This window comes from Amblyomma mixtum, chromosome 6, assembly GCF_055824585.1.
Source record: "Amblyomma mixtum isolate Tamu chromosome 6, ASM5582458v1, whole genome shotgun sequence".
NCBI classification, from domain to species: Eukaryota; Metazoa; Arthropoda; class Arachnida; order Ixodida; family Ixodidae; genus Amblyomma; species Amblyomma mixtum.
Genome location: NC_143017.1, coordinates 21,311,786 through 21,331,348, shown reverse-complemented (window position 1 = coordinate 21,331,348; position 19,563 = coordinate 21,311,786).

Here is a 19,563-nt window from a genome sequence, read left to right as displayed (position 1 = left end):
GCCGCTTCATCTAGTCTGACCGCTGTGTTCTCCACGGATGTGCCGATTAGTTATTTGCCGATTACCGTATCACGCACACGAGAGATGGCCACCTGACGAAAGGCCGTTGCGAGTGTGTCCCGTTTTTTGCTTGGCAGATTGCAATTTCTTTTGATTGAGATCAGAGTGCAGTACCTGGGTCCGCAGATATGAAAAGACCGGATACAAAATTTGTTAGTGCAGTGTGAAGACCTGAACAAGTTTGTTGCATGTTGATTAAGCAGTACCCTATCGATCGTTTTGCCGGCGCCAAGCACGTCCGAAGGAAAACGGGAGGATTTAATAGCGACAGGGCTGGACAGACGCAGTGGCAAAACACGGCGGGTATGAACGGAAGCGGTACAGGTAGAGCAGGAGTGGTGACCATGTTTGCTTAGATTTTACGACGGGCGTGTGGCTGAGGTACAACTAATGCAAATATCATAAAAGGAATTCATTACCGCATTAGCACGTTATGATGTTTTTTATCTACTCTACCAGGCGCAGAAAAATTTAGGGTGGACATCTCTGATTGCATTTTTATCCTGCATATTTTAACACCCATTGGTCTTGCCAATACAGCAGGTCGTGGTTTTGTCTATCACGGTCGGACCACCTTCTCTACAAACTTCTTCTGACTGTGCCTTCAAGAACATGATAAATCTACATTGATGGAACAAATGTAAACAGCATTTAGGCCACTGAACGTTTTTCAGTGTTGCCAGTGCTTAAACGATGAAACATGCAGTAGAACCGTGGATGAAGTCGTGGAACCATGAAGCATCTACTAAGACAGAGCACCTCTGGGGAAAATGTGTATCAGAACTATGTGAATGGAAGAGACGCCAACAAAAGAAGGGATGCCAACAAGGGCAAGTGTTGTGCCTAGGTACGTCGGTACCCAGGGAAGTGGAAAAGGTTCCTAAACAACGGTCTCAAGTTCTGCATGGAGCCAAAGATGACTTCTGTCGAGCAACTGTCAGTAGTAAGAAGAATTTCCAGCAAAGCAAAGGACGATGACAAGGCATGGTGCATTTTTGAAGGCATCGAATGCCTTATGAAGCAAAAAGGAACTAAGAAAAGTGTGAGTGAACCCGTCAGAGATGCTATTCAGTATCTGAGAACTAACAATCTGAAGCTACTAGTTGCGCATAAGGAGGGAGGATTTGTGGTCATGTCAAACAGTGTGTACAAAGACAAGGTAAAAATGGCATTAACTAAGAACTTTGTAGGCCCGATCGCGAAAAAACAGGCCATCAGGTTATGTAAGGAGAAGGGACTGGATAGTTTGGGCAAAAAGATAGGTGCCAGTAAGGAAGCGGACTAAGCGTTTTCTTCTCCGCGAAAACACATAAAGAGGGTGTGCCACTGAAGACAATTGTAACGGAGAAAAGGTCATAGCAAGGTATTCTTTCTGGATTCGTGCAAGAGAAATTAAGTCTCTTGAAAATTGAAGACCCGTTTCTGGTTAGTAATTCTAAGGAGGTAGTGGACTATTTAGAACCACGAATACGCTCCGCAAGTTAATTTTGCCGTTTCAGTAGATGTAAAAGACCTTTTTTACTCGATGCCGCAGGGGGAAATCATGATTGCGTTGCGTGACTGTATTGAAAATGGAACCCCATTGTCATTTCAGAACTCTATTGGCATGTCAAGTGAAAGCTTTTTTAAAACCTTGTTTCATTTTACCTGTCGTCGACTGTTATAAAGCATGAAGGCGCAAAATATGTACAGGATGGCATATGCATTGGGTCCTGCATCGCCGCCGTTCTTAGCGCTGTCTTTTTACCATAGATTGACCAACGCATCGTCGCGGGGATCAACACTGACAAAGTTAAACGGACTTTTAGATATGTTGACTAATTTGTAGTAATGAATCTAACTCAGTCGGACAAACTGGACGATGTGGTGAAAAATGTGCTCCATGTTTTTAATTCTTGCAGCTTCGGTCTAACCTTTACAACAGAAATCACAAACGACGATGGGCTGCAGCTCCTTGATATATGCATTAGGTTTGAAAAAGCACGCGTTTGCTCAATGTATCAGCCGAGAACAAAAAAAGAATTTTTTTGTTAGCAATCGGCGCACTCTAAACTTGTGGAAAGGGGTATTGCCATGAATGCCTTCCGCGCTGCTCTCCATAAGTCGTGCGAGCATTGCATCACTGAATGTGTAGCACTGCAAAAGCTTCGCCTAGAGAACGCCGGGTTTCCGGATGAAACTCTGACATCAGTTGCGGAAAAGCTACGAAAGGAAGTGAGTTATGGGAGGCAACAAAATCCTGAAGATCCCCAACGACGCACTCAACTTGTGGCTATGCCGTAAGCGCACAATATGTCACACCGTCTAAAAAAGATGGCGAAGAAGTGTGGCGTCGATCTTGTATTGACTGCCCCGAGGAAACTTGTGCGCTTGTGCCCGCTCGTGAACGGCGAGGTAAGAAAGCCGGTGTGCACTACGAACCACCAAAAGAAGTTCGTTCCATGCAAAGTCGGTGTTGTCTACAATATCCCGCTAACTTGTGGCAAGGCGTATATTGGCCAATCAGGAAGATGCATAAATGAACGACTGAGAGAGAACCGCTCGGCAACGGAATCCATATCGGCGGGGGGGAATATCGCTGCGCACTGCAAACGCTGTTTTATCGAACGGTACCCTGGCGACCCTGACCCTGTACCTTGCACACCAATCTTTGCAGAAACAATCATTCTAGATACAATGAAAACCCAAGCGGAACGTGAAATTTTTGAAGCTATGTGCATTGATAGTGAAGGTTCCAAATGCGTCAGCACCCCCCTCTATTAATCTGTCAAAAAAAGAAATCATGTTATTGATGCGTGGCGTTGCTACTGCGCATGTGTGAGTTCAGCTATTCTGAGATGTCATATATTGATTGTTTTTCGAATAAACGGCAGTTGGAGACTAGCGTCTGTCCTGTGTATTTGTGTTCCTGTCCCGTGTGTTCACTAAGCGCTAGCAAATATGATTCGAAAAATACAGCTGTGCATGAAAGATTGAAATCACATCACTGGGCTGAGGTGAACGTAGTTGTACCAAAATGTTTGTGGCAGATGTTGCCATGAGTTGCTAATCTTGTAAAACATGCACTGTGCCAGGTGGTGGGAGCCCACAACGCAGCGCAATGACTGACGAGCTGCAACGGGTTGGTGCTGTGGCATCTCACATGAAAGTGAGAGTGGACAACCGCTACGACCGTGACCGTGCATGGCATGGCACCAGCCTTTGCAGCAGCAGCAGCAGTTTCACCCCTGGCGTCGTGGCCCTCTTACAAGCGACCCAAGAGGCAAATGCTAAGCTTTTTGTGTCCTGCTTTCTGAGCTGCTTGTTCCCCATTTTCACTTCATTCTGAAATGTGCTCCCTTCAATACCTTATGCGCTTGAGCTTCTGCCACAGTGTCAAAGCACACCATAGACATTTACAAAACATTTTGGTCAATGCATCTCCACATCAACCCATTGCTAAAATCCTGCCACACTAGCTGCGTGCCTCCTAGGCATGCAGCATAAGCCCTATCAGTTATGTCATGCTAAGTATTTCACAAGTTGCATGCATACAAATATTTCGTGCGTTATGCTCAAGTGTACAGGCAGCGAGTTGTGTATGCTCTTGACAAGTGCTTCAAAGCTGTTTGGGTCATTGACTGCAACTGGTCATGTATTTTCTTTGCAATTTGTTTTGTTTTATAGCTCAGGAGCATAGACTGTCGGGTGAGTTGGTTTTGCATTGAAGATCACTTACGAATGCACACAAATGAATACAGAGAAAGATACTGGGAGCAAGAACAGAACTGCTTGTTCATTGTATTGTCATTGCACTAGTTTGAAGGTTTGTTCAAGCTCATCGTTCATCTAAAATTGAGTTTGCCATGTGCTTTATTTTGTTGCCATTTTTGGTTTTCGCACTTGCATACTTACGTTTTTATTTCCTTTTTATTCTACTCTGGTTATAATTCACTACAATCTTGAAGAAAAATACAAAGCAGTAGTTAAAAAAACACAGCTTCTTTCTGCATTTGTACGTGATCTCAAATCCGTAACCAACACACAAGGCAGTCTGTGCTCTTCAGCTACATAACAAAACAAATTGCTATGAAAATACATGACCACCTGCAGTTATTGAGCTAAACAACTGTGTTTGGTATTTTTGGTTTTCACACTTCTATATCTATTCTTTCATTTGCTTCTGCACTCTAAAACCAGGACAAATTACTTGCGTTCCTTTCTTCCCTTGTTCTACAATTCTGTAAATCGCATACTTGTTTTTACGAGTTACTATTTGTGGCATCCTACTGTTTGTTGGTGTTGGTGCACCTTCTTTGCAGCAAGGCTTAGAGGGAAAGGTGCGTTGAGATATGAAAATAGCTAACATCTTTGCAGAGGCTGACTGGCAAAACCATCGGGTGAGCCTCAGCGATGAGGTAATTACACAAAATGAGCCACAGATGGAATGTGGAGCTGAGGAGACCACAGATGGGCCTGCAACACAGTCTGCGGTCTCGTCCCTAGTTGCTGCACGCGCAGTGGCCTCATCCCTCGTCGTACCATCTCCAGTGGTCCCATCCCAAGTGGTTCCACCCCCAGAGGTGCCACAAGCGAGAAAGCGGAATAGCACTGCCTTTGGAGAGGCGGAGCTGCAGGCTCGGTTGCTGGGGCTTTCTAATGAAAATAAGAGAAAAAAAGGAGCAAGTGCTCCGCATGAAGTTGTTAACGGGGCAGATGGAGGAGCACAAACTAACTATAGAAATAAAGAAGGCAAAGCTCCAGCTCCTGCAGACGAAAACCGCTCTCTTGAAGAGAGAGGAAAAAGAATAAACCTACAAACATTTCTGTCAAAAACATCATTTTGGTCTTTTTGTTTCATGCTATGTCTGGTACAGTTTCAGTAATTGCTGGTAGCTTTAGCATGCAAATGGTCTCCTTGTGAGCGTCTACACAGCCAGACGTCACCTGGAAATATACACAAGAAACTTTGATACTGCTCAATTCATCCTGAATGTATTGACAGTTAGACAAAAAACATCATTTATATGCACAGTACAACGCTGCGTACAACGATGATGCTGGCTTGAAGATCGATCGGCTTATTGTCCATTTATTTCAAGGTGTTTACTAAGGTAAACGCTTCAGTCAACCAAAAGCGCATGCAGGTTTTTGTGAAGTTTGCTTAACAGTGATCCATATTCATGCCATCAAGCAAGTGACAGACGAATGCACAGAATACAATCGACCCTATATATAGCCTTCATAGAGTGGGACTGCATTTTACTCAGTCGAAACTTCTGCAGTTAAGCAGGCATTAAAGCGGCAAGTAAAGCATTAAAGCAGGCAAGTAAAGCGTCGAAAAGTCGTAGTGAAAATACTGGGAGGTATGTGCAGTGGCTGCTTAGCGACTTCTACTGGTAAGGAAGGGTTTTAGGCAGGCAGACTAAATCTCTTCAGCACTATTTACAGCTGTTTACAGGCGGTTTTCAGATATCTCGGCTGGAACAGCTGGGGGTAAAATTTTAGCAATGATAAAAAAAACAAAATTTAGATATAGGCGCCTTTTACTGAAAGCTATTCAGGTTTCTTGTAATGTATACAGCAAGCAAGCATTCTGGGTTATTTTTATTATGTAACCGAAGGCATAGATAGCCTCGAATGGGGAACAATTACGGACAAAAGAGTATATGAAGAACACTGCGATTCGCTGATGCCATTTCCTGCATTAGTAACTCAGGGAATCGATTGAAGCGCAAGGTTAATGACATCAACATATAAAGGAGAACGATGGATCTAAAAATTAATATGCGGAAAACTAATACAATGTCTAGCAGTTAATAATATTCAAACCAAAATCAGTAAAAATAATTGGGCCAGGGTAGGGCACGTAAGCGCAAAGGCAGGACGACTGATGGTGGCAGTAGGTAATTGGAGTTCCAGAAGAAGCCAAGTGTAGCAGGGGACAGGATCCGGAAGCTTACAGGGTAAGGTGGCAGCAGGTGGCATGTGACCAGGTTAATTTGAAGAGAAGCCTTTGCTGTGCAGTGCGCAGAGTCAGGCTGATGATGATAGTGACGATGACACTGCTGTTACATCAAGTTATGCTCTGTTTGACAAGCTATTTGTAGCACTACACGATCCTGCTCCTCTCACTGTCCGTGGAACAGGAGAGCGAGAACAATCATGCAGTGTGCGCCGATCTCATTGCCTCATTTTGCCCTTGCCTACCGCGAACAGCTTGTGAAATGTCGTGCAGGCTTCATGGATTCTGCAGTTTCCAGTAACTGCTTGGCATTGCCTTATGCAAAATGCTCTTGAATGAGGCTTGCGCGTGCTCCGAAGCCATCCGATGACTGCCAGTGACCCGATGGCTGATTGTGGTTGGCAGGAGGAGGCTGCTGTGGTGCAGGTGGGCATGGACCGCTGAGTAGGGCAGCACAAGCAGTTATCACGATGGGTGTTGTTGTTTTGATTTGTAGTGTCATATCCCGGTATGGAAACCTCCTCTTACAAATGCCGAAAGTTCTTTCAACCGTGTTTCTCGACTTAATTTGAGACTTGCTGTACTGTCAGCAGCAAAAGTTTGCCGGATCTCCAGCGCGTGGCGGAGCGACGCAAAACTGCATTGCTGCGCCATCTGCCGCACCCGCGCCTGATGACGAGGCTCGCGGCACTTCCGCGCCAGTCATTCTTTGCGCATGCCTGTCCTATCTTTGCTATCAGGCATGTCTCATCGCTGGCTTCCCCCGGGGTGCGCTTTTGACGCTCGTCACAGCCGCTGGAGCGTTGTGGAACCGCCGCCGCGCGTCTGCTTCGCCTGCTGCGATGGTGGACGGTGGATGCCTGAGCATCTTTTGCACGGCGCGCTATATTCCCTGAATAAATGTTATCTTCCAAGACGCGTTGCTGGACTAGCAAGCATTATTTTCGACTGATAACATGAGCATCGATAAGATGTCATTGCGACCCCCAATTCCTGTTCGTCGTGCATTATTCCTGAAACCAGAATTGAGGTTGGTGTCTGTAGTGCAACGATGGTGCCTCGTGTTCCGGAGGATGAAAGACGATACATCGCACGCCTCTTCGTGGAAGGTGTGCCCCAGAAAGAAATATGTCGCCTGACAGGAAGGTCTAAATCGGCAGTAACACGAGTGGTGAAAGCATTCCGAGACGATCAAGGACGAATTGCTGACGCCCACCGCAGTGGACGACCGAGGGTCACTGAGGAAGAAGACGACGGACTGATTATTGCCGCTGCTGTGGTTGATCCCTTCTTGAGCGCCAAAGAAATCAAGAAAGAGCTCGGCATTCATGTGTCATGCGACACAATTAGAAGGCGCCTCAAAGAAGCGGGATTAAAAAATTGTGCCGCAGCACAAAAGCCCTATTTGACAGAGAACCAACGCCGGCAGCGGCTGGAATTTGCTAAGGCGTACGAGCACTGGGGTGTTGAAGACTGGGGCCAAGTCATCTTTACTGATGAATCCACATTCTGCACCAGGTGGGACCAACAGCAGCGTGTTTGGCGGCCTCTCAACTGCAGGTATGACTGAGGTTCATGTTTTTAACATAAAGTATTTAAATCTTAGATACAAATCCGTACTTTAAAATGAAGAGGAATCCGCATTTTATCTTTGGCGAGCAGCTTACTGTCCAATGAAGTGTTCAGAATATACCAGCCGGATCTGTTCACCAGCCATCCTAGAGCAACTGAGTAACTCATATAGCAGCATTCTCGTCACGTGAGCTTTCTTTTTTTAACTCGGACATTTTTTCTCAAAAGCCCTATTTCTTAACAAGGCAAACAAACATAACAGTTTACAATATTTTAAGTTTCCTTTTCGTGCGCCGATTCGGTTTTCGGCAACTTATTCTCAGTGATGACAGCGGTTGTACTTGCCGCAGGTATGGCGTAGCTCATAATGATAGTTCTTTTTCTCGTTTGTTTTAGATACCGACCGGAGTACACGCAGTGCGTGCTATCGAGTGGCCGCTGCAGCGTTGCCGTCTGGGGAGCCATCAGCAAAGATGGACTCGGCCCTTTGGTCCGCATCGATGGAACTTTTAATGCTCCATCATACTGCGACATCATTAAGAAGACACTGGTGCCGTATGCCCTGGACGGCCCGTTTCCTGACGGCTTTTACTGGCTGCAGCACGACCGCAGTCCAGTACATACTGCGCGCCTTACGGAAGCTACACTTGACTCTTGTGGTGTGCTGCGACTGCCGTGGCCTCCGAGCGGCGCGGACCTGAATCCTATCGAGAATTTGTGGGGACTAATGAAAAGGCGCCTCGCTGCCCAAAGGCGCCACATCCCCAACGCCGATGCTCTTTGGAGAGCAATTGAAGAGGGCTGGAGCGCACTGAGCACAGAAACTGAAACTGTGAGGGCTCTGTACGCGTCCATGCCGCGGAGAATCGCTGAAGTGATAGCGTCAGAAGGCCACTATACCGGCCACTAAATGGTACCTGCCCTAAAGCTCTCTTTATGATCTTTTGTTCGTTTTTGTTTTTCAGGAAAGCACCTCAATTTAAATATATCTCTTTTTCACCACCATCGATTGCGTGCTTCTTTTTCATATTTTCATAACCCTTGGTGTAGCCTCTTGTTCGAAATCAAGCCTGGACACGTAATTTATACCATTTCTCATCGAACGCCACCATGTAGGTTTGGAGGAGTATACATTCTACAGTTAAGCATGGTGACATGATAAATTACAGTGGCAGTATTCTTTTTGCGGGAGCGGAGGCGAGAACCCATGGGCCATGCGATGACATGAAACGACTGTAAATAAAAGATATGACTCAGAAAACTGCAGACTACCTCCACGTTCATGCTCACAATTGAAGCAAAACTCGGAAATGTCACGCCAGGCAAGCAGCCAGCAATTGTTTTTCGGGAAGGAATCGGGGTGATTTTTGGGTCAAGCAAGTTAGGTGGTACCATTGTGTGGCACGTGTCCATGAACAACACTGGCAAGCGAGCGGGAAGTAGAAGCTCGATTTCGGTGGTTATTTGGGGCCGAGGGGGGGGGGGGGGGGGGGACGACACGCCTCTCGTATACGTTCGTAGGAAATAACATCTCAATTCGTGTTAGGTTTTTCCTGTGTTAACGGAAAGGTGTACTCGTTGTAAATGGCTGAACACACATCTTAACTGAGTCGAAAGGACTGGAATTACATTTAACGCTCAAGTCATTTATTCAGAGAATATAGTGCGCCGTGCAAAAGATGCTCAGGCGCTCCGTCCACCATCGCAGCAGGCGAAGCAGACGCGCGGCGGCGGTTCCACAACGCTCCAGCGGCTGTGACGAGCGTCAAAAGCGCACCCCGGGGGAAGCCAGCGATGAGACATGCCTGATAGCAAAGATAGGACAGGCATGCGCAGAGAATGACTGGCGCGGAAGTGCCGCGAGCCTCGTCATCAGGCGCGGTTGCGGCAGATGGCGCAGCAATGCAGTTTTGCGTCGCTCCGCCACGCGCTGGAGATCCCGCAAACTTTTGCTGCTGACAGTACCTGCATGTAGAAAATGGAATAACTCGACTAACGAAATTAGGTGACAAGCTGAGTGTCTGGCTTCATTTATTTCAGCGCTGTTGCGTTTTCATTAACATGCACTCTCATTTATATCGATTGGTTGCTTGCCTCTTGAACTAGAGTAACTTGCACATGATGCGGCATTTCAGTTAGAACCATATCAACACAGAAGGGAGAAAACATGCTGCAAAACTGCCCAACACTTCACTCAGATGGATGGTTAAAGTCTGAAGAGTGCTATATTTGCACTCTTCAGTTGCTGGTTGGTATGTTCACCTTTATATTGTGCAAATACCTTTCCAAAATATTTTTATGCACCATTTAACTGCAAACACCATTGATCGCATCAGCTTACTTGTGCTCTGGGCTGCTCACTCGTCCAGGGTCTCTTGTTGGCGGCGTAAGATAGGAGCGGCAGCCATAGCCCTGGTCCCCAAGCAGCAGGCTGGGCATACTCCGACTCTCATACTGTACACAGGCACCGCTGCTGTCGAAGATACCGCTGTCGTGAGCTGAACCAGGCCAGCTCACCACAATACCGAAGAACTCTAAATTCGGTCCTGAGATGGGGTATCAAAATGTAAACAATCCAATATTATGCTATGCTGTATGTTTGCATGCAATAAACATATACCCAAAACTTCTCCTGCAGATTTTGTTGAACAGATTACAAGAAAGGTCGTGACTGCACTCAAGTTTTCTCACTGGCTCGCATACCTTGCATGGGACACAATAGAATGAGCAAGAGCTCAGAAATCGGTGGATAGGTATCAGCTAGAAAAAATGACGTTCTACCGATTTTTTTTTGCAACTAGAACTTTTTTAAGGGTTTGTACACAATGTTAGAATCAAACTACCACCTTGTAAAGTTAGCCATACCTGTCCGGTTAATATGGCCAAGGCGAGTACTGAAACAATTGCAGGAACGGCCAGCTTTATAGAGGATGTTTCACACCGGCACAACAGTAATGTGCTCTTCCGTTCACCCTTCCCACCCGGGCGCTGCGAAGAGAACACGGGAACAGGCGCGCCGCTGCGCGACGCGCCTCGCTCGGGCGCTGCCTCCCGAATGTGGCCGGGATCGAACCTGCCTCTTCATGCTCAGCAATCTAGCGCCCTAATCACTGAGCCAGCGCGCCGAGGCTCAACACGGTTAACCTGATAGTGAATACATTCATCATGTGATGTGCACTTACCTGCACATCGTAGGAGAAATATCCTTTCGTGTTCCTGAAAACTTCGGCGTTTTCGCCACCCGCGCTCTTAATCGGCACGTGTGTACAATCTATACACCCTGTCACGCCGGGGAGACTTGCGATTCTGTAGAATGCAAGCATTACGGCTGGAGCTTGCTCAGCACTGGGGCCATATTCTGCACCGCTCTTAATATTAAAAAGTTACTAAAACGCTACAATGCCGCCATATGCAACGCTCCCATTGGTCTTCCTTGGCCGGCGGTTTTTTGCGTCAACGGTGACGTAGTGAACATGGCTGAAGTGGTGACGTTGCGCACCTAATTTTGCGGGCTGAAACTTGAGAGCGAAAAAGGCAGCTCATAAACCGCTCTTAATCTTTGTGATCGAATATAGCGGCGCTTAATGCTGCGTACTTCGCGGTGCACGGGTTGCTTCGGCGGCGCGAGCAACGACGTCGGAGAGTGCATGACGACGCATTTGCCATGCCAGGCGAGCTATTTCAGCGCGAATTTCGCTTAGAGAAGGACACTGCGCGGCGGCTGTGTGGCGAGCTCGCCGGTGACCTGGGAGGCGGCTTGCGAACGAACGCGTTGTCAGTGTAGCGCTAAGTTATGTGCGCGCCCTGCTTTTTTGCAACAGGCCGTTTTCAAAGCGCCGTCGGCAACGAGCAACGAGGCCAGCTTCAGCGTAGCACAGCCAACGCTCAGCAGGTGCGTGCGGCGGGTGGCCGAAGCAATTGTGAAGGTTGGATCGCAGAACGGCTGGGTTCTCTTCCCGGCGAGCCCCGAAGAGAAGGCGGTGGCGAAGGAGGGCTTCCATCGCCTCGGCAGCATCCCCGTCGTCGTTGGGTGTGTCGATGGCACACTAATCGCCATCAAGGCGCAGCGGGGCAAGGCTGCCCATAGGGCAGCCTTCTGGAGCCGCAAGGTCTACTACGCCTTAAACACCATGATAGTGAGTAGACTTTATCCTCTCCTGCTGTTTTTGACTGCATGCGTTCGCCTGCAAATCCGGGCAGCGACAGCCGAAGTTCATGTTTGAGTTTGTATTGTATTTTGTTTCAGGTCTGCGACTCCAACCTTCGCATCCTCGCAGTAGACCCCGCTGCCCCGGCTCGAGCCACGACGCATTTTCTTGGCGTTACTCGTGGCTGCGGCGTGAGGTGGAGAGAGGCATGTTGGAGGACGGAGTGTTTCTTCTGGGTAAGCAGCAAGAAATCCCCGCAGCTACAAGAATGAAGCATGCTAGTTGCTCTTCGGAATACGCGCTGCGGTACGATACATGCGCCTCGTGCGAGCTGTCGCTCTTTGTTGTTACTCAATGCAGCAGAAACACAAGGCACAGAAAGCATTGTTTAAATGGATGGTTTTTGAGCCCTAAAAGGCGTTTGTACGACACTTGTGGCGTGTTGGAATTAGTAGCGAATCGTTTACATGAATATCCGCTTACAAGGGTGGCCTAACATATGTCTTTTGCTAAACAGCTCAGTCGTACATTGCCTACACGCCCATGAATATCATGTTCAGCAAAACGTGGCAGTGGGCTGCTTGATCTGAATCCTTCATTCTGTAGCACGGCATACTTGAAGGCTGTTGAGATCGGTCACTACAAGAACATTCAGTCACGTCAAGAGCCCCAGTAGACGCGGTTCCGAGGGCGCGGGAAAGGAAAGGCCGTGCTGCCGCCCACGCCGACGCCATTTCAAGATATTCACCTCGGGTTACGCGGTCAATGGCGGAGGTTGGGGATCGGAGTGTTCCGGCAAAACACTCTTCTCGCGAGACCGGTGATGGAAACTTGTCGCGACCGACTAATGGCTCTTCGGCCTCTTCATGGCATCCTTCCGGGTCGGGTGATGCTTCGAGTTCTTCCTCTCCAGTGTCCTCGGCTTCACTTAGCTCCGTTCTGTCTGGCTTAGGGGAAATGACCAGGCCTCCCCGCACTGTTGTTCCACGGATGAGGCCCAGGCCATCCAGTGTTCAACCTAGTGTTCAAATCGATGCGCGTTATCCACAACAAGGTGAGAGTGATAGTACTGCTTCTGTGAGAGCCGTTAGGCTTAGAAACCTGCAGGCAGCATTGGGTAGTGATAGCTCTTCTGATGACACAGGCTCACAACAATTTCGACTAACTAGTCACACTTCATGTCCTGTCTATGCCCAAGCTTTTAGTACAAATGTTGGCCTCAGCATACACAGGAGGCTTGAACACTTTAACGAGTATAACGAGGACATTGTGATCATGCGGGTTAAACTTAGATGGTCGACTGAGGAAAACTGTCTTATGGCGAGACATGATGTCAGACTTGTCCGCGAGAAGGTCTATGACTTCAACCGTCAACTTCACCAGCTCCTTCCGCATCGCACAGGCGGAATAAGCAATACCGAGAAATGATGGAGAAACTTCTGAGGTGCTTGGAGGAAGAGTTGGAGGACAATCAACTAGAGCCGGAACTTCTTTATAATGAGGCTGCTGAACCTTGTGAAGACACATCCGAGCCAGCAAGAATTCCTCTACCATGGAACCTGTGCTGAGTGTTGCATACAGAACGCCAGTCCTAGGGATTACAATGGCGGTCGGCTGTGGGACATACCTAGGGGATCTCTGGCAGGAGTGGGCGTCCCAGACCTGAAATGTTACTTCCGCCAGACCTTTTTCCGCGATGCTACTTCTTCAGGAGTAAAGAGACGGCCCGTGCCTCATGAACCAAGCAGCTGGCGGAAGGATAGAAGAACGCAGTATGTGCAAGTATACAGTGCGTATAAAAACAAAACAGAAGCCAGTGTGCGCATGCCATTTTGGAGTGTCCAAAGGATGCGAAGGTTGAGGACGTGGGGCAATTCTTGGACGATTGGTAGCAAATTGGAGAGGCTCCTGTCCAAAGGGTCTCGGGGTGATTAACCAGGAATGCTGCCTCCGCCGCTAGAAGACTTATCCCCTTTTAGTCCTATCTGAACTCAAGAGCTACATCCAGAATTTCCACACCTTGGGTCAACACCAGGGCCAGATGGGTTAAAGGCCAATGATCTCCGTGCAGTTCCTGTTCCGGTGCTGAAGGTGCTGTTGACCCTTTTTCTGTTAACCGGAGAGCTGCCGGTTTGCCATATGAGTGCCCGCATGGTGTTCATACCGTAAAAACCCGATGCTAGAGCTCCTGGGGACGTCCACCCAATACCGGTGGCTCCAATACTAGTGCGGCTTTTAACAAGATTCTCTCTACAAGGCTACAGGGAATGGTGTCCCTTTACTACTGTCAAAAAACCTTTATTCCTGTGCATGGATGTGCGGAGAATGTTCACCTCCTTGCCAGTGTTCTCCATGAGGCTAATAGACATTACCGGCATTTCCACATGGCCTCCAATGGCGTGTCCAAGGCCTTTGATAATGTAACCACTGAAGAAATCCTGGACGGTCTAAGAAGAAATAAATTGGCAACAGCGTTTATTCGGTATGTTCAAGACTTTGATAACACTGCGACAACTTTGCTGGTGTTTCAAGGAGAGTCTAACCTTGCCCCCTTCTCTATAACTTGACTTTGGACTAATATCTCGCAACTGCCGGAGTGAGATTGGATTCCTCAGCGGGCACTTGGTCGTGAACGCCATGGCGTTTGCTGACGATCTGGTGCTCCTGGCCACAACAAGTCCAGCTAGATAGTCTTCAGGGGTACCTCAGATCCAGGGGCCTCGAAATGAACATCGCAAAAAGCCTCACGCTCTCATTGGTTGCTGACCCTAATCGTATGATCACCAAAGTCTACCAAAGCATAATTTTCAAGCTGAGTGAGCAGCACATTCCAGCTGCAGAGGCGATGACTAAATGGAGGTACCTGGGGCTTCATTTTACGCCTATAGGTATTGCTAAGTAAGATGTTCAACCGGATTGACGGCGTTCCTACAAAAAGGGTCCAGGGCTCCCCTCAAGCCGTAACAATACCGAAATTCTATCGCAAAATTGTTCTCTGACCTGCTTCGTGCAAGATGTTAATCAAACTTGATAGGTCACTCCGTGCAGCGATGAGAGGGTGGCTACGGCTCCCTCACGACTTTCGCGAGTCAACGTTCCATGCCTCTGTCAAATACGGGGTTTGGGAATTCCAAGCCTGCGGACGACAGTCCGCTACTTGAAGTTTAGAAGACTGAATGAAGGCTTTACAATGCTCTACCAGTGATGTGTGCAGGACAGTGTCATCGAAGGGCTATGTGCAGCAGGAAGTAAAGTTCGCAGAGAAGATGTGCACCTTCCGTGACATTGCGATCCGCAACAGATTGAGCCAGACTAAATTCTGGACGGCAGCTTTGCACTCATCTAATGATGGGCGAACTCTACCCCTTGCGCGAAAGCTCCAGGCTCATCCTCATGGCTCGCTGATGGAACTTCCTTGCTTTCAGGACGAGAATTTATCAATCTGGTTAAGACGCGCTTCAATCCCTTGCCTGTGCTTGCACGAACGAAGTGTAGCCAACATGTGCGCAAGTCCTGAAGAGCCGGTTGCTCAGCCCCGCACTCTGGGGACGTGCAAGAAATGTACCATAGAACTAACACATCCAGCACTAAACGACACGACGCACTTGTCGATTATGCCGCAAAACGAGCAAGAGTGCTCAGCTTTGAGGCTGCAGTTTAGCTGCACTTTCGCACTAGCCTTGGCATTCGGAAGGCAGATCTGGTCCTTACAAGGGAGGGCCAGACGATTCCATTCGATGCTTAAGTGGTGGAAGTTGGTGTTAGCCTGGAACAGCACCGAAGAAAAGTATCAAAGTATATGCAAAAAAAAATTCGCGGTTGTGGTGGTGAAAACTTTTATTTTGTGAAAAAGAGTTTGGGAGCCACAGAGTGGCCCCACTACATGGTCGGCGTCCCTAGTCCGGGACACCGCACGACGAGGCCCCGTCTCTCGCCCGTTTCACCAGAGCCCTTTGGGACTCAAGCGTGGAGCAGTTGAGGAGGGCAGTCTCCCATGCCTCTCTGGAAGGGGTAGGGGAAGGGGGGAGGTGGGGATCTTGAGTACATGCCCACACCATGTGGAAAGATATCACAGGTCTCCCCACAGTGTGGGCATCGCCCATCCGTGTTAGGATCGTAATGTTTTATTATTGCAGGACAGAGTAGAGTACCTGTCTGCAGGCGCCTTAAAGTTCGCTCCTCCGTCTTACTCAGCCCTTTTGCAGGGGCCGGGAAAAGGCGGTGCTTAGCTTTGCGAAAGCGCGCCTGGTAGAACGCGAAAGAGAACTGGTAGAACGCCGCCGGTCTCGCCATTCTGCGGCATAGGCGCGTTGCTTGGCCAACCGCTCTTGCCTTTCTCTTTCTTCATGTGTCTCCTCGGCACGGCGCCGGCGTTTACGCGCAGCACGTCGCTCCAGCGACGCCTTGTACAACTCCTCAGACATGACTAAGCGGAGCGCGCCTGCGGCGCCCCGTGTCTCCTCTCCTAGCGAGCGACCTCACGCGGCGGGCAGAGGCCGTCACGTGGTAGCCGCCGCGCCGAGCGAAGGAACGACTAAAGCCGAACAGACGAGTTGGAGCCCCTGCTCTCCTCTGGTCGTGGCGTCACACTGTAACGGGGTCGTGCGCCGAGCGAAGGAACGACTACGGCTGAACAGACGAGTTGGGGCCCCTGCTCTCCTGTGGTCGTGACATCACGATGTCACGTTGTCATGCTTCGTGACAGCGAAGGAACGACCTCCGCCGACGGCAGAAAAGTGCTACTAATATTGCTTTCGCAATAAAATCTGTTAGCCCAATTGCTGGGGTCCCGCCCTCTTGTATCGATTATTACATGCAGTTACAAAGGGGTGTGGGCCAAGTCATCGGTCAAAACTCTACGCGACTTGGGCTTTTTCCACAATGACTCTAAGCTTTTAGCAATATGCTTCCTGAAGGGGGGGGGGGGGTACGAATTTTTGGTCAGCATCAGCACATGATGACCTTTAGAAGGGACTGAAGACGTGGTCCAATTCTCTACTCTGTCCCGGATTTTCTACTAACCCGGGGTACCACTGCTGCTTGGTTAGTAGGAATACGTCGAATCTTTTATACTACGCGTGTCTGCGTCAGAATGAATTTTGCGGCGCAACAAGGGAGTGCAGAAGAGTTCTAAGCCAGTGGCTTGCAGATACGGTGACCACCAAGCCCTCGTGCTCTCCTGCACCCCTCTGGCGGGTGGTGGGTTGGACTGGAAAAAAAAATTCCAGCCTCAAGACCATCTTGAGCGCTGAGCAGCGGCATTTCACCAAGGCTTGATGGTGATCATCAGGCTGATCCTGGCAAGGGTGACGGTGACCGGCGAGGACGAGCTAAGGCGTGGACCCAGTGCAGAGCAGAGGAGCTCGAGAAGAGAGGAAGGTGATCTTGCCAGGAAGCAGAGTGCGGTGGCTGCCCGGGAGTTGGATGCTCGGGGACCTGCCGATGTACCTGGGTCCTGCCCCATCGCTCAGATGTCTCCGGTGGTGGCCTGGGATCCTGGTGCTGAAGAGGATCCCGTCGGCTCTTCTTTCGGGCCGGCTTGTTCAAACGCCTTTGCATTCAAATTTGAATGTAAGGAATCTCTGGCTGAGTCTGAGGGGCGGTCAGCCAGGGTTCAACACCCCTGGACTGGACCTTTTTGCCCCCCATCCGTGAGGAGACGGAAAGAGAAGAGGAAGTCACCCCCAAGTGTCTGTGCGGCCTTGGAGAAAAAGTCACAGGCTGCCGCTCCATGTATGGCACACCTACACTGCATGGAGTTCCAGGGGTGGAATGACGGAAATCCGCACCACTCTGGCGCCAGTGCGACACATCGAGGAACTGGGGGCCTGCCCTAAGAGATGGGTCCTGTATGAACCTACGGCTGGAAAGCCGTTACCAAAAAAGTTGAAGTGGCAACCGCCGAGAGAAGAAACAGGATAATCGCAAGAAGCTGAGGGCTCTGACGATTTCCCTCCCTTCATCGTCGCAGGATACAACATCCTCTGACGAGGAATGGCCGACCAAAAGGGCCAAAAGAAGAGAAAAAAGGGGCTAAAGTTCGCCTCTTCTACTTGTTCTGAAAGTAAAAAGGTAAACACCCAAGGAAAGGGTAGAAGGAAACATACAGTCCGGACAACCCAGGGTAGGTCCCCATCCACTGCGGTCCCGGAAAACATCACTCGGCCGCTTAAGAGTTCTGCTCCTTCTCCACTGAGGCGGGGGCTCATTCGAGACCACTTTGTCAAGACTGCGGAGAGCCTTTTCGTCCAAGATAGGCCTGGGGCTTCATAGAAGAGCTCGCCATACAGGAACGTATAATGAGGCGACCAGTGTAAAATGAATAAAGCCTCGGATACGGGAAGGAAATCAGCTTATGGCCTGATATGAGGCTGGGCCGATATGGGAAGGTGTGTATGTAGCGCCCGGCGGCGCTATAAAGCGCAGGCGCTGAGATCGGCATTCCCGCGACAGAAGAAAATAAAGAACGACAGAGCGTGCTCGGAGCGCACGCCCGGCACACGCAGTTCGGAACTAGAAGCCTGCCACGCTGGTCATCTTGCTCTGGTGCTCCGCTGCGACCCCGCAAATCTTCAACAGTGGTGACCCGGCGAACCGTGCCTTCTGTCCCAGCGGCGTCCTTGCATGGCGTACTGGCAGGACCCAAGTTTCGACCCGCCGCTCCCAGCGTTCGGGCCTGCAGGCGTCGGCGGGTGGTTCGCCCAACTGGAGGCTGCGATGTACCTGAACGGTATTACCATGCAGCCGTTTAAACACGCAGTTCTTTGCGACATCCTCCCGCCCGACCTCCTGCGTCGGCTCACCTACTCTGCCTTGGGCTGCCGGCCATACGATGAGCTGCGTGCGGCCGTCTTGGCTCACTTCGACGCCTACTATGTTCCGCCGCCGCTCTAGGACGCAGCGGACCCGTTTTCGCCGCCGCCAGCCTCTGGCCCTGCACCGGCCTCGCTCGCGCCCACGCAACCTTCATCAGAACGCGGCCCGCCTCAGCAGCCCCTCGCCGCCACTCCAGTACAGCGTCTCCGGCACAGTTTCTTTAGCACCGACCGCACCAGACGCTACCGCATCGCTTCCGGCTGCACATCCTGCTACCCCGGTTACGCTAGCAGCACTGTGCCACGACTCCACGGCCCGAAGTCTGCAGTCATTCCCTCAGCAGCTCGTTGAGGTGCCTGGCCCACCGCGGTTTTCCACGTCAGCAATCTCAGCGACAGATGCGCCTCGCGCCACCCTGTTCAGTGCCTCCGTCCATAACGCCTTCAATAAGGACGATACAGCGACTTCGGCACAGCCCGGTGAGCAACTTCTCTCATCTCCAATAGTGCTGCTGTCATTCGAGCTCTTCCTCGACGAGTGCCACATTCTGCCATCTTCTGTAACCTACTGCGTTGCATCGCTGCCAGCCGAAAGCTCACCTGCCGCTTCATCGCTCATTACGCCAAAGCCGTCAGTCACTGATCTGAGCGATCGTCCTAAAGGCGAAGTGCGATTGCCGCCGCCGCAGCATATGCCACATACCAGCCCCACTACCCCGGCGGCCACACCGCCTGCCCAAGAGGCCCCACCCCAAGCCCTCAGTACGGTCAACCGCTTCTCGGAGTCTGACCCTGGCAGCTCGACACTGTCGCAGCAAGCGTCTGCTTTGGTGCCTGACTTGAGCAACCTTCAGCAACGAATGGTAGAGCTACCTACACCGAGTAGTGCAGCAACTGTCCATCCACCAGCTGTGTCTGTTGCTGCCAGCCAGCCGTCTGATGTAGCAGTCTCAGCTCCACGGCCTGTCACTAGCACAACCTTCTTACAGCCACCCACAGACGACCATGCCCACACGCACATCAC